Source organism: Dromiciops gliroides, chromosome 3, assembly GCF_019393635.1.
Source record: "Dromiciops gliroides isolate mDroGli1 chromosome 3, mDroGli1.pri, whole genome shotgun sequence".
Lineage (NCBI taxonomy): Eukaryota > Metazoa > Chordata > Mammalia > Microbiotheria > Microbiotheriidae > Dromiciops > Dromiciops gliroides.
Window position 1 is genome coordinate 453,428,245 of NC_057863.1, and position 14,918 is coordinate 453,443,162.

Consider the following 14,918-nt stretch of genomic DNA (forward strand, 5'->3'; position numbering starts at 1 on the left):
TTTTATTGTTTTTTTCATAAAACCAGCTCTTAGTTTTATTGATTAATTCTGTAGTTTTTTGCTTTCAATCTTATTAATTTCTCTTATGATTTTCAGGATCTCTAATTTAGTATCTAATTGGGGATTTTTAATTTGTTCTTTTTCTAGCTTTTTAAGTTGCATGCCCAATTCATTAATCTCCACTTTCTCTTTTTTATTCATGTAAGCATTTAGAGCTATAAAATTTCCCCTAAGCACTGCTTTGGCTGCATCCCATAGATTTTGGTATGTTGTCTCATCATTGTCATTCTCTTGGATATAGTTATTGATTGTTTCTATGATTTGTTGTTTGGCCCATTCATTCTTTAGAATGAAATTATTTAGTTTCCAATTGATTTTCATTCTACTTTTCCCTGGCTCTTTCTTACATGTAATTTTTATTGCATCATGATCTGAGAAGGAGGCATTTACTTTTTCTGCCTTTCTACATTTGACTATGATATTTTTGTGCCCTAATACATGGTCAATTTTTGAAAATGTGCCATGTACTGCTGAGAAAATGGTATATTCCTTTCTATCCCCATTCAATTTTATCCAGACACCTATCATGTCTAACTTTTCTAGTAATCTATTCACCTCTTTCACTTCTTTCTTATTTATTTTTCAGCTGAATTTATCTAATTCTGAGAGGGGGAGATTCAGATCCCCCACTAGAATAGTATTACTGTCTAATTCCTCTTGTAACTCATTTAACTTCTCCTAAGAATTTGGATGCTATACCACTTGGTGCATACATATTTAATGTTGATATTACTTCACTATCTATAGTACCTTTTAGCAAGATGTAATTTCCTTCCTTATCTCTTTTAATGAGATCTATTTTTGCCTGCCCATTGTCTGAGATAAGGATTGCTACCCCTGCTTTCCTTACTTTAGCTGAAGCATAATATATTCTGCTCCAGCCTTTTACCTTTACTCTGTGTGTATCTCTCTGCTTCAAATATATTTCTTGTAAACAGCATATTGTAGGATTCTGGTTTTTAATCCACTCTGCAGTTCGCTTCCATTTTATAGCAGAGTTCATCCCATTCACATTCACAGTTATTATTACTGGCTGTCTATTCCCCTACATTCTATTTACCCCCTTTGTACTTCCCCCCCTTCTTTCACCCTATTCCTCCTACCAACGTTTTACTTCTTACCCTTGCTTCCCCCAATCTGCCCTCCCTTTTTATCACCCCCCTATCTTTTCTTTACCCTTTTCTCCCTTGCTTTTGTCCTCCCTTCTATCAGTCCCCCCCTTTCCCACCTCCCCTTTCCTCTCCTCCCCATAGATTCCCTTTTTAACCCCTTTGTTTTCTTTGTATCATTTACAGTTCTTAAGAGTTATGAGTATTATCTTACCATTTAGGGATATAAACAGTTTAACCTAATTGAGTAACCTTTTTTTTTTTTTCCCTTCTATTTACCTTTTTAAACTTCTCTTGAGTCTTGTATGTTAAGATCGAATTTTCTATTCAGTTCTGGTCTTTCATCAGGAATGATTGAAAGTCCCCAATGTCATTAAATGTCCATCTTTTCCCCTGAAAGAGAATGAACATTTTTGCTGGGTAATACATTCTTGGCTGCAATCCAAGCTCCTTTGCCTTCCGGAATATCATATTCCAAGCCTTGCAGTCCTTTAATGTTGAAGCTGCCAGGTCCTGAGAAATCCTGACTGTGGCTCCATGATATTTAAATTGCTTCTTTCTGGCTGCTTGGAGTATTTTCTCCTTAACCTGATAATTCTGGAATTTGGCTACAATATTCCTTGGGGTTTTCCATTTGGGATCTCTTTCAGGAGGTGATCGGTGGATTCTTTCAGTGATGATTTTATCCTCTGATTCTATGATATCAGGGAAGTTCTCTTCAATAATTTCCTGGAATATGGTATCTAGATTCTTTTTCTGGTCATGGCTTTCAGGCAGTCCAATGATTCTCAAATTGTCTCTCCTGGATCTGTTTTCCAGATCAGTTGTCTTTCCAATGAGGTATTTCACATTATCTTCTATTTTTTCATTCTTTTGATTTTGCTTGAGTGATTCCTGGTGTCTCATGGATTCCTTATCTTCCAACTGTCCAATTTTAATTTTAAGGCATTGTTTTCTTCAGTGAGATTATGCACCTTTTTTTCCATTTGGCCAGATGAATTTTTTAAGGAATTGTTTTCTTCAGTCAATTTTTGTGATTTCTTTTCCAAGCTGCTGATTCTTTTTTCATAGTCTTCTTGTTTTACTTTCATTTCTCTCCCCATTTTTTCTTCTACCTCTCTCAATTGATTTTTGAAATCCTTTTTGAGCTCGTCCAGGAAGGCTTTTTGTTCTTTAGACCAATTCACCTTCCCTTGTGAGGCTTCACATGTAGGCAATTTGAGGGTATTGTCCTCATCTGAGTTTGCATTGGCTTCTTCCCTATTGATACAGAAGCTCTCAATGGAGAGGGCTCTTTTTTGCTTCTTACTCATTATTGCAGCTTATTTATTTATTTTTTAAGTTGAGGTCTGCTCTGGGGGCACCAGGGTCCCTGTTTTGGGCTTCTTGTGCAGGGGTATAAGTGCTGTGTGACCGCCTTTTTACTCTGAGACCTTTATAGTGTGTGCAGTTCCTCCCCCCTGCAATTCCTGTCTAAGCACGCTGCGTCTGTGTGGCTGGTTGCGTCTATCCTGTTCGTGGCCCTACCGCTGGCAACTTGCCCTCTCACATGGTGCAGGTAGGTTTTTCTACTGTCCTTGGCCACCAGATATTTTGAGCCAGGTTCCAGGGGCCTCAGTTGTTCGGCTGTGGCCCGAAACTCCTGCTGACTTGCCCCGACCCCCTTGGCGCTGGGCTGCTGCCCTGCACTGAGCCTCCCTTTTGCCCGAGTCGGACTGACCTTTTCCTGAAGTCTTCTAAATTATCTCTGGTTGGAAGACTGTGTCTCTCTGTCTCTTTGCAGGTTCTGTAGTTTCAGAATCCGTCCAGAGGCTTGATTTAATGTTCTTTTTGAGGGAACAGAAGGAGTGCTCAGGCTGCTTGCTATTTCCTCTCCGCCATCTTGGTTCCCTCCCTACAACTCACTTTTAACCTGGGTAAATTATTTTGGTTATAAGCCTATATATTTTCTATTTTGGAAATTTTCATCCCGAGCTCTCCACTCTTTAGAACTAATAGCTGTTAAGTTTTGTCTTTCCTGACTGTGACTCCTCAGCATGTATCATCCTTATCATCTTTTTCCTCCAGTTAACTTTTACACTGGATTGCTAAAATGATGGCATTAAATGCCTTGAGTAAACATATTACCTCCAATTTTATGACTCACCTAATATTAATGATTAAAGGTTTATTGAAAAAGTTATCTCTCATTGTTAAGTCTTCTAAGGAATCTTGAGCAATTTTTTGTCATGTCCAATTTGTTCTGTGAATCACTGATTAAAAAATTATCAAATGCCTACTATGTGGCAGATACTGTATTAAGGGTATACTAAAAAAAGAAAGAAAAAAGAAAGGAGTGTCTCTGCCCTGAAGGAATACACAGTCTAAATGTGGAAGAAAACAGGCAAACAACTACATTTGGAAAGAAATTATATACAGGATAAATTGGAGATAATAAACAGCAGGAAAGAACTAGCATTAAGGGTATCAGGAAAGGTTGCTTGTAGATGGGGTTTTAGCTGAGATATACAGAAAGTCAGGGAAGACAGGAGATAAATATGAGGATGAAGATAATTACAGTTATGGGGAACACCTATTAGAAATGCATGGATAGGGGCAGCTAGGTGGCACAGTGGATAAAGCACTGGCCTTGGATTCAGGAGGACCTGAGTTCAAATCCAGCCTTAGACACTTGACATTTACTAGCTGTGTGACCCTGGGCAAGTCACTTAACCCCCTTTACCACACAAAAATAAAAACAAAAACAAAAAATAGAACTGCATGGATGGGGGCAGCTAGGTGGCATAGTGGATAATGCACTGGCTCTGGATTCAGGAGGACCTGAGTTCAAATCCAGCCTCAGACACTTGACACATACTAGCTATGTGACCCTGGGCAAGTCACTTAATCCTCATTGCCCCAACAAAATTTACAAAAAAAAACAAACAAAACAGAAATGCATGGAGTACGGAAATGGAGTGTCTTGTGCAAGGACCAGTACAGGGAAGTACATGGTTAAAAAAAAAAAAGTGGTAAGTTATGAGAACAGCAATTTATGAAAAGCATTGAATGTCAAAACAAGAATTTTATATTTGATTCTGAATGTGATAGGTGGGCACTGGAATTCATTGAATGAAAGTTTGTGTGTGTGTGTGTGTGTGTGAGAGAGAGAGACACACACAGAGACACAGAGAGAGAGAGAGAGAGAGAGGAGAGAGGAGAGAGGAGAGAAAGAAATCTGTGCCTTAGGAAGACAAATTTGAAAGCTGAATAAAGGATAGATTGGAGTCAGTAGAGATTTGAGGCAGGGAGACCAAACAGAATGGCACTGTAATATTGCAGGTGTGAGGTGATGAGTGTCTTCATCAGGGTGGCAGTATCAGAGGGCAGAAGAGCAACTCTATGAGACATATTACACAGAATCAATAGGATTTGGAAACAGTAAATATGCGGGTAAAAAAGAGTGACAAATTGAGGGTGATACCAAGGGTGTGAGCCTGGGTGACTGGGAGGATGGTATTTGCTTCAACAGTAATAGGAAAGTTTGAAATGGATGAAGTTTCAGGGCGGGGTGGGGGGGGGTAAGAAAAGTTCAGTTTTGAACATGTTCAGTCTAAAATGAATATGCAAGTATAGGTGTTGGAAAAGGAGTTATTGCTAGATAAATAGATTTGAGAATCATCAGCATTGAACTCATGGGAGGACATGAGATCAAAAAGTATAAAAGTATGGAAGTATAAGGAAGTCAAGGAAAGAGCCTTCAGTAACACCCACACTTAATGACACTGATGAATAGCCAACAAAGATTGAGAAGGAGGGCACCAACATATAGGAAAGGAACCAAGAGAGAGTTGTATCATGAAAAATTAAAGAAAGTATTAAAAAGAAGGTGATCAACGTGTCAGAAGCTGCCAATATGTGACAGATGTGGATTGAGGAAAAAAAAACATTAGATTTAGTAATTGAGATCATTTTATATATCTTGTTTTATGTGGTTGTTTGGATATTACTGTAAACTCTTTGAAAGACGGGACTATGTATGTTTCCCTTTCTTAGTTTTTAGCACGGTGACTGAAACATAATAGGTACTTAGTTAAGGCATACTGTCTTAACTAGGTTTGATGTATGTATGGCACACTCCATATAGCAATAGAGCATTTACATTGGCATGTTGCACCATTGAATCACTTTAAAAATATTCAACCAGCACAGTAGGATTTTACATTTTCTGTGAATTTAACTAAATTCCTTGGTGGTGAATATGCGGTCTATTATGGAATAACATGTACAACTCTGCCTATCATTTTATTGAAGACTCCCTTAATTGAGTAAATTTTTCTCATAAAAACTTATTTAGGTGAGAAAGTAGACATATGGGTCAGTGGTTATTGATGTACATTCAGTAGCCTTTTGTGCTAGCTTTTTTGGAATACTGAAATGATGTAAACACTCGGGTTTTGCTTTATAATGTTTTATTTAAATAAGATAGAAAATTAAAACATGACTATATGTGTCAAGGATGAGTTTATGGGGCCCTCCTAGAATCTGGCTGAGGTACTACTTCAGGTGTTTTTTCATGAAGTAGGATCATGCAACATCTGGGAGGCAATTGGTAGCTTCCCATGAGCCAAGACTGATCAATTGGACTGTAGGAGACTGTGAATGCAAACATTATTTTCGCTCTGTGGACAATTCTGGTAAACTTCCTAGAATGCTTAATTAAAAGGAAACTTAATGTCAAATGTGAAGGGGGTTAAACAAAAGAGATATACAGGAGGTATCTTCATAAGAAATAGCAACCCATGTCAGCCAAGATAAGTTTGAAGAAGCTTATAAACCAAGGATAAATCGCTATTAGAAAGCTTCAACTAATTAAGAATGTCTGTTAGGGAAAAAGCTTCATTGGTGTATGGAATCGCCAATTTAGTATAAAATGGAGATAATAGTAGCAACTACTTCCCATTGTTGTTACAGAGATAAACTGTGGTAACATGTAAAGTGTTTTTTAAACCTTAAATATGTATGAATAAATGTGCATATGTATATAAATAGAAATGTGTCAATATTTTACATACACATTTATATCTACACATATCTTTATATGTACAAAATATATATTGCTAGATACTATTATTACTGATAAAATTACTTTTCCTTGAGGTATTTATTCAAATCCAACACATTATTTTCTTTGTAGAATGAGAATTATCATTACAAAATACCCCTGGCCCAGAATTTGGCCATTCATACATGCATCTGTTGTTGTTGTTGTTGTTTTTTGTTTTTGTTGTTCAATTGTTTCAGTTGTTTCTGACTCTTCATGACCCCATTTGGGGTTTTCTTGGCAAAGATACTGGAGTGGGTTGCCATTTTCTTCTCCAGCTCATTTTATGGATGACAAAACTAAATTAAACCAGGTTAAGTTACTTACCCAGAGTCACAGAACTAGTAAGTAAGTGTCTGAGGCCAGGTTTGAACTTAGGAAGATGAGTATTCCTGATTTGAGGCCCAGCACTCTATCTACTGCTCCCATTTAGCTGATTCATATATGCATGAATGTATGTGTGTAAGTGCATATATATATATTATATATGTCTATACACATACACTTAGGGCATATTAATTGTTGATGAAACTTCATATTAGAACTAATTTATTATACATATATATATATATATATATTTGATAATTATGGGCTTACATCATAGATTCCAATCAGTGTAGGGATATATTATTGTCTTCATAATCTTAAAGGAATATAGTTGTGAGATTGAAGGGCTTCGAGTCAAGCCAAATCAGTGTTTATTAAGCCAGGACTTCTGCTAACCACATGGGCACAAAGAAAGGTAAAACTCACATTTATGTTTCAGGCCTTAGAATTTGTAAAATGCATTGTCTATATGATCTCATTTGAGCTTCACAACAACCCAGCGAGAGTATAATAACCTATTGTTATTATAGTTGAGGAAAAAGGATCAGAAAGATTAAGATATTTGGTCAAGGTCACACTGCTAGCAAATACCTGACGTGGGATGAGAATTTGGGTCATCCTGACTTTAAGTCCAGTACTCTAGGGATTATCCAATAGACTGAATGTATTCTCTACATCAAGTGTTATGCAGAATGGAAAAAAAAATGAGAGAAAAAATGCAAGATCACTTGATATTAAATTTCAAGGCCCAGTTCTTTGGGTTGTTTTTATTATCATTATTGTTCTTTTAAATTTGGGGGGAATAGCTTAAATTTTATCATGTTCTTAGTTCATAGGAACACAGCAAAGGATTCACATATTTAGAAATGAAAAAGATCTTAGAGGCCATCTAATCTATCTTCTTTATTTTAAAGATGTCAAAACTGAAGCCCAGCAAAGTTATTTGTCCAAGGTCAAAAAAGGTGGTAAATACTGAGTATAAGTCTTGACCTTGGGCCCTCTGATCCCAAATGCAGCCCTCTATTTTACCAAATTGTTTCTTCAACTGCAGTTAGATATGGATTCTTGTTTATCATGCCTCTATTAAGATATCAAGTACTGAGCTTTCCATGGATAATTAAACATTTGGGCTGATTTTAAAAAGTGTTATGAACACAGTAGGGAAGGCAGAGTAATTGAATGGTTTATCCAATCATTAATTAGCCTTCATACAATGACAGGTGTTTTGGAAAAACTAGGAATAGGGCCAGAATATAACACCCCCTAAAATCAGTGGGAATAGAAAAAAAAAATAGAAATGGTTAAGGCGATATTTGTACACATATTATTAAAATGGCAATTGATATTGTGATTCAATGACAATTTACTTGATAAATTAAAAGATTTCCCTTTATATTCTTTAAGGAATTATTTTCATTAATCAGTCTTTGTGCTTCCTTTTCCAAACTGCTGATTCTTTTTTCATAATTTTCTTTTGTTGCTTTCATTTCTCTCCCCATTTTTCTTCTACCTCTCTCAATTGATTTTTAAAATCCTTTTTGAGCTCTTCCAACAAGGCTTTTTGGTCTTCAGACCAATTCATCTTCCCTCTTGAGGCTTCACATGTAGTCAATTGGAGAGTATTGTCCTCATCTGAGTTTATGTGTTTACCTCTTCCCTGTCAACACATAAGCTCTCAAAGAGCTCTTTTTTTGTTTCTTACTCATGTTGTGGATTATTTTTTTTAAAGTTAAGGTCTGCTCCTGGGGCACCAGGGTCACTGTTTCAAGCTTCTTGTGCTGGGGTATAGGGGCTGTGTCACTGGCTTCCTATTCTGAGGCCTTTATAGCTTGTGTATTTCTCACCACCCTAGGCTTGCTCCCTGCGCTTGCTCCTGGCAAGCTAGGATGTCCAGGCCTGGTTACTCCTGTCCTGTGGGTGACCTTCTAGCTGGCAGCCTGCCCTTTCAGCTGGTGCTGGTGGATCTCGCCACTGACCTGCTGTGTCACCAGCTTGCTGAGCCAAGATCAAGGGGCCACAGTTGCTCGGCTGTGGCCTAGAGCTTCCTGCTGACTTGCCAAGACCCCCTCCATGCTGCGCTGCACTGAGGTGTCCTGCGCTCCCCTTTTGCCCAAGTGAGACCAATCTTTCCTGAAGTCTTCTAAATGATCTCAGGTTGGAACATTGTGTTTGTCTTTTTATAGGGTCTATAGTTTCAGAATCTGTTTAGAGGCTTGATTTAATGTTCTTTTTGAGGGAACCACAGGAAAGCTCAGGCAACTTGCTGGCTTCTCTCTGCCATCTTAGCTCTGCCTCCCGATATTCTTCAAGACAATACGTTTCTTCTGCTACATATTTATAGTGGACTTGGGATATAGATGGAGTCATCTCTATGCAGTTCATTGAATATTGTAAATTATCCTTCAGCAACAGACTAGTATTCAAACCTGATTCTGGCATTTAAAATATACTGGCTTCATTCTGAAGTTTATCACAGACTTCGGCAGGGTTGGGAGGTAATGCCCAGTTCTTTTGTTAACCACAGCAGAGCTTCCAGGCTTGGAGTCATATTTGCATATATTCTTTGATTCTTTTGTATTTCTATTAATCCATTATTTCATCCTTCTGGCCTCTTCCTCCTCTAATACAAATAATCCACCCTTGCCTTCTCATTCTATTTGATTCATATCCACATACTTCCATAAATTCTCCACAAAAGATCTATACTTAGAAATAAACCTGATAAAACCCACCTAGATTTGTCCTTATTTATTGCACACCAATTTGTTGGTTTCACATATCATTTCTCATCACAAATGCAATCAAACTAGTTTCAGCAATAATGTGGTGTTATTTGAGGCAGCTAGGTGGCATGGTGAATAGAGCCTGAAACTTAGAGTCAGGAACACCTGCGTTCAAATTCTCATACATCCACTACTTGTTTGGCCCTAAGCAAATTACTCAACTTCCTTTAACCTCAGTTTCCTCATCTGCAAAAATGAGAACAATAATAACACCAATTTCACAGGGATATGAAGATCAAAAGAGATGCATAAAGTATTTTGATACCTTAAAAACCATATAAATGCTATTGTTATTATTACCCCGGGGAAATTCTTACTGACAAAAGAAAACAAAACAAGCAAAACAAAACTATTTCTCTACTCATTAGTTGTCATGACCTGAAATTCTGCCATTATCGTATGCATTGCATAGGGCTTTAAAGTTTATAAGGCTCAAAGGGTTTACTCCTGAATCAATCAATCAACAAGCATTTATTAAACATATAAGGAAATAGAAGTTTCAAAGACAAAAATAAAATAGTCCCTGCCCTCAAGGAATTTGCATTCTACTGAGACAACATGAACACAAGTAAATATGCATTAAAATGTATAAAATAAAATCAATTAAACTGGGAAAGGAGGCATATTTGAAATTCATATATCATTTAGGGAGAAGCACTAGAAGTTAGTATATATCAGGTACAAAGGAGGTTGTTGCAGTACCAGGAAATAGAATTAAGGAATAGTCAAGAGTATGTGGGAAGAGGCAAAAGAAAAAAAATTCCTACTTTATATTTTTGCCACTGTCTAGCTATAATACAATTACTCTTTTGTTTTTGTATTTTTTTTTAGTGAGGCAATTGGGGTTAAGTGACTTGCCCAGGGTCACACAGCTAGTAAGTGTTAAGTGTCTGAGGCCAGATTTGAACTCAGGTACAACTGACTCCAGGGCCGGTGCTCTATCCACTGCACCACCTAGCTGCCCCTACAATTACTCTTACAGTCAAAAACAACACAATTTCCACTTGTCCTAATAACTAGGCAAGCAAGACATGACAAGTAGAGAACAGGACAAGAAATACAAGTCACAAGAAGGGAAAGAGATAAATTATTGAAGGGAATAGAGTAGGAGAAATCAAGACATTAGGATCAGGGTAAATGCCAATGTTATAGAAAATAAACAAAGAAGAAGGATAACATGATCATAAAACATTATGAAGTTTCTATGGGACATTTCTTTATGCTAGTAAGGCAGAGACTTCCATATGCCTTAGAAACAGAAGTAAGGGAACAGACATTGTTCTTTACCCATTGCCTATTTAAAGCACAGGGAGATTCTGCTTAAGATTCACAAGGAGTCATAGTTTGAATCTGAAAATCAATTGTTTTCATTTAAAATAGATTTCTATCCCCAAATGTACAATTGAAGAGCTTTAAAAGTAGCATCTTTTGAGTAGGCCCAAATAGTTCTCTATTTCTTTAGATTTATGATTCAATTATTCTTGATACTTCCCTGTCCTTCCAAGACAAATGAAAAATGAAAAAGTCAGAAATCCTGAAATAGAGAACATATCATATTTAGTATGTGTTATGAGTCTTTAAAAAATATTGTGGCTTTTAAAAATCTGATTATTTCAGAGAAAATACATCATCCATCCCACTCATTAAAACTTAATACAGTGCAAAATGTCTAAATCAATAAGCATTTTTAGAAAAATGTTCGGTATTGCCTTAATTACAATGAAGAGAAAATGTCCTAATGTTCAAAATACTTATTAAAAACCTGTCTTTGATTTGTGAGAGGCCCACCTAATAATCACCAATGATTGAGTTTGTTTCCTCACACTGTGGTATAATCTAAATTTCTAAGCTATTTTATCTGAATTTACCTTTGTGACATATCCTCATACTTGATGATTAGGGCTCTTTCTTTTATGAAAGGAGTTGATCTTTGGGATTCCAGTTTTTCCTATGACAAGCTACAACAGGCTATTTTCACTCAGTAGTCCTCCAAAAAAGACATGGTACACACTCTAAAGAAAAAAAGCCAAAGCTTATTTTAAATTTTAGTTTTAAATTTAAAATTTTAGTTTCCTGAATCACAGGTCTACATTATACTACAACCCCTAAAACACCTCCTCCCATGGGTGGAGGAATATTGAAACTAGAAAAAAAGTGAAAATGTACATGTTGGCTTTATTTTGGAGCTTATAATATCTGGTATAGAACTTCAAAATAAGTCATATGCTTAATTAGCAATTATTAAGGTAGAAGACTATTTTCTTTCTATTTGTAAGTCATTCTTAGTCACATGTATCAGAATAAAATATTTTTCCCTAATTTTCTTCCCCCACTATTTCAAAAGAGATTATTCATAAAATACCCATAGTCATTGATCAAGAAATTCTACCACTATCCATCAACCCAAAGAAAGTCAGTGGAGAATGAAAGAAAGAAGGAAAGCAAGAGAGAGAGAGAAAGCAAGAGAGAGAGAGAGAGAAAGAGAGAGAGAGAGAGAGAGAAAGAAAAAGAGAGAGAAAGAAAGAGGAAGGAAGGAGGGAGGATAGAAGGAAGGAAGGGAGGGAGGAAAACAGAGAAGGGGAAAGGAGGAAGGGTTGGAGAGAGAGAGGAAGACAAAATATCAGTATCGCTTTTGTTATCACATTGGTAGTAGCAAAGAATTGTAAACAAAGTAGAAGACCATCAGGGGGACAAATGTCAAACATGGATCATAAGGAATAGCACTCCACTGGAACGAATGAGAAACATATTGGAATAGGGCTTGATTTCTGTATGCCCAAATCTCTAAACATGGAGGCACCTTACTTCTAGGAGAAGTTTTCATGCCATCTTGCATTCTGTTACAGCATGGGTGGGAGTAGCCTTCTTTGGGTGTACCAAGATAGGTCTTTAATACTGATAGTCATAGGCAGTCTTACTCTTTCTTGCTCACTTTTCCCTAATAATCCTAGAGATTAAAGATTATACACAGTTTACTCACAGTTCACAAACTAAACCCAAAGAAGAGATATCTCCCCTTCTTCTCTCCCTTTAGGCCACATGGATTGGAGTATATGTCTTGGTCTGCTTAATTTGTCCTCAGTTTCAGGTGCTGGTGGTAGCAACTTGGGAGTGTGGGCCATGGTGACCATGAGTTCTGGATTTTGAACTCTGATTGTACTATATAGGAACTTAGCTAAACTATCAATTTAGGGGATGGGGGGAAGGGGTAAGTTCCATGTGTTGGGGAATAAGTTTGTATATTTGTGATTATGCCTTTGCACTAAATATTTCTTTCTAAAATCTAATCTGTTCGTGGTTGAAATAGAACTGAGGTGGAAGGGACCACCCCCTATACTTGGAGAAACATCACTGGCACAGAGCCTAAACACTATCAATTCTGGTGAAACGTAAAAAAAAAGAAAAAAGAAAAACACACCTTGCCTACAGGCAGTGGTGGACCAGGGTAGTCAGTGTTTCATTATGAATACAGAGAAGTATAAAAACACTTATATAAACTGATGAAAAATGAAGTAAGTTGAACCAGGGATAACATATACAGAAGTACAAAAGTGTAAATTGACCACCAATGACAAAACAATCAAAAGTGAATGCTATGGAATTATAGTGATCAAGCCTCATTCTAAAAAGCAATATGAAAAGATATCTCATACCATTTCTTTGCAGAGGTGGGGAACTGCATCCTCAATACTGCATATAAATTCAGATATTTTTGCTATGGTCATTTTGTTGAACTATGTTTCTTCTATTTTTTATTGTATAACAACTCTTTGAAAGGGACGGGAATAAGATAAAATGGGAAATATGATTTATGAAGAAGTGAAAGATATCAATGCAATTTATTTTTACTCAGAAAAGAATAGATTATGTAGTTACAAAGTGAGATTTCTCTCCTTCCTTCTTTTCTCCTTCATTTTGTCTTTTTTATTTTTTCCTCCTTAAAAGTATCCTCACAATAATTATTTTAATGCTAAAGTAAAGTGATGATAATCAATTAGGGAATGACTAAAAACATTGTGGCACATGAATGCAGTAGAATATTACTGAGCTATAAGTAATTCTTTCTATCTTTCTTTTCTTTTTTTTCTTATAAGGGATGATTCCCTGTTCCAGAAGAATTAATGAAAATGAGAGTACCTGAAAAACAAAAGATATAATAAAAATAATAAAAACTAGAAAACAAAGTTCAAAATGATGTATGTATATGTACACATGTGTGAATAGATAGATGATAGATAAATGGAAAGATAGATGGATATATAGAATATGGATGGATGAATGGATAGATAGAAAGAAAGAAAGAAAGAATCTTGGAGTGCCCAGATTCAAATCTCACCTCTTCCACTTAAGAAGTCATTCCTTCCCCACTCCCATCTAAGTTTTCTCAATAATATGATGTGAGGTTAGGGCTGAACTATATGTCTTCTAAGATCTAAAACTCTAAAGCTAAGATCCTATGAAAATTCAGACTAAATACAAATTCAAAGCAAGACAGAGGTAGAAAAATGAGGTCTCATTTTGCCTTCCCATTATCAACCAATACATACTGTACATTGAAGGCAATAGACCTCTGGTAACTAGATCAATAAACAGCTCCTTTGCTATTCCTAACAATAAGAATCATCAGGGAAGAGTACTTGGATGCCCCTAATGCCCTAATCTCATAATAATAAGAGCATCCAAAGTCCTAGGATCACATGTGCAATCCAATTCTCTCTTTCTCCCCTAACCTAGCTTCAGTCTCATATATAATGAATTTTATATAGCTGTTTATGTATTTTGCTTTCATTGAAGTGTCTTCTTGTTGGTGCATATAGTATTCTGCCTATTCACTTAGCCTTCCTTCCTGACTTGCCCATGGTCACAAAGCTCATATATGAGAAGAGGCAGGATTTGAACCAAAGTGTTGCTGCCTCTAAGGCTAGCCTTCTATCCATTACACCGTTGAGCTCCTCATCTGCCATTTTTAGGACAAAAGTTGGTGAGAATAGTTTTGAATCTACTTTGCATGTTTTTTTTTTAATTAATTAATTTATTTTTGATGAGGTAATTGGGGTTAAGTGACTTGCCCAGGGTCACACAGATAGTAAGTATCAAGTGTCTGAGGCTGCATTTGAACTCAGGTCCTCCTGAATCTAGAGCCGGTGCTCTATCCACTGCACCATCTAGCTGCCCCTATTTTGCATGTTTTTAAAAATATATTTTTTGGCATGTGGGTTGAGAAAAAATAACAGCACTAATACGGATTTACTGTGTTAACAGAAATGTCAGGGTTAAGTCCCTGGTTTATCTGAGTAAACTTTAGTAATTTAGTTGATGTTTTCTCATATGAAAAATAAGACTAAAATGATCTTATTTATCTCCTATAGTTTGAGTAAGAAATGTCTAATAACAATTGTAAAGAACAATTTTTATAGTCAATTTTTCTGATAAAGTTCTAATTCTCATATATGTGTGTATGTGTGTGAATAGATGGAGCTAGAGTTAGAACTAGATCTAGATATATAAACTAAATAAAATTTAGAAAAATACAAATCATTACCCAATTGAGAAATG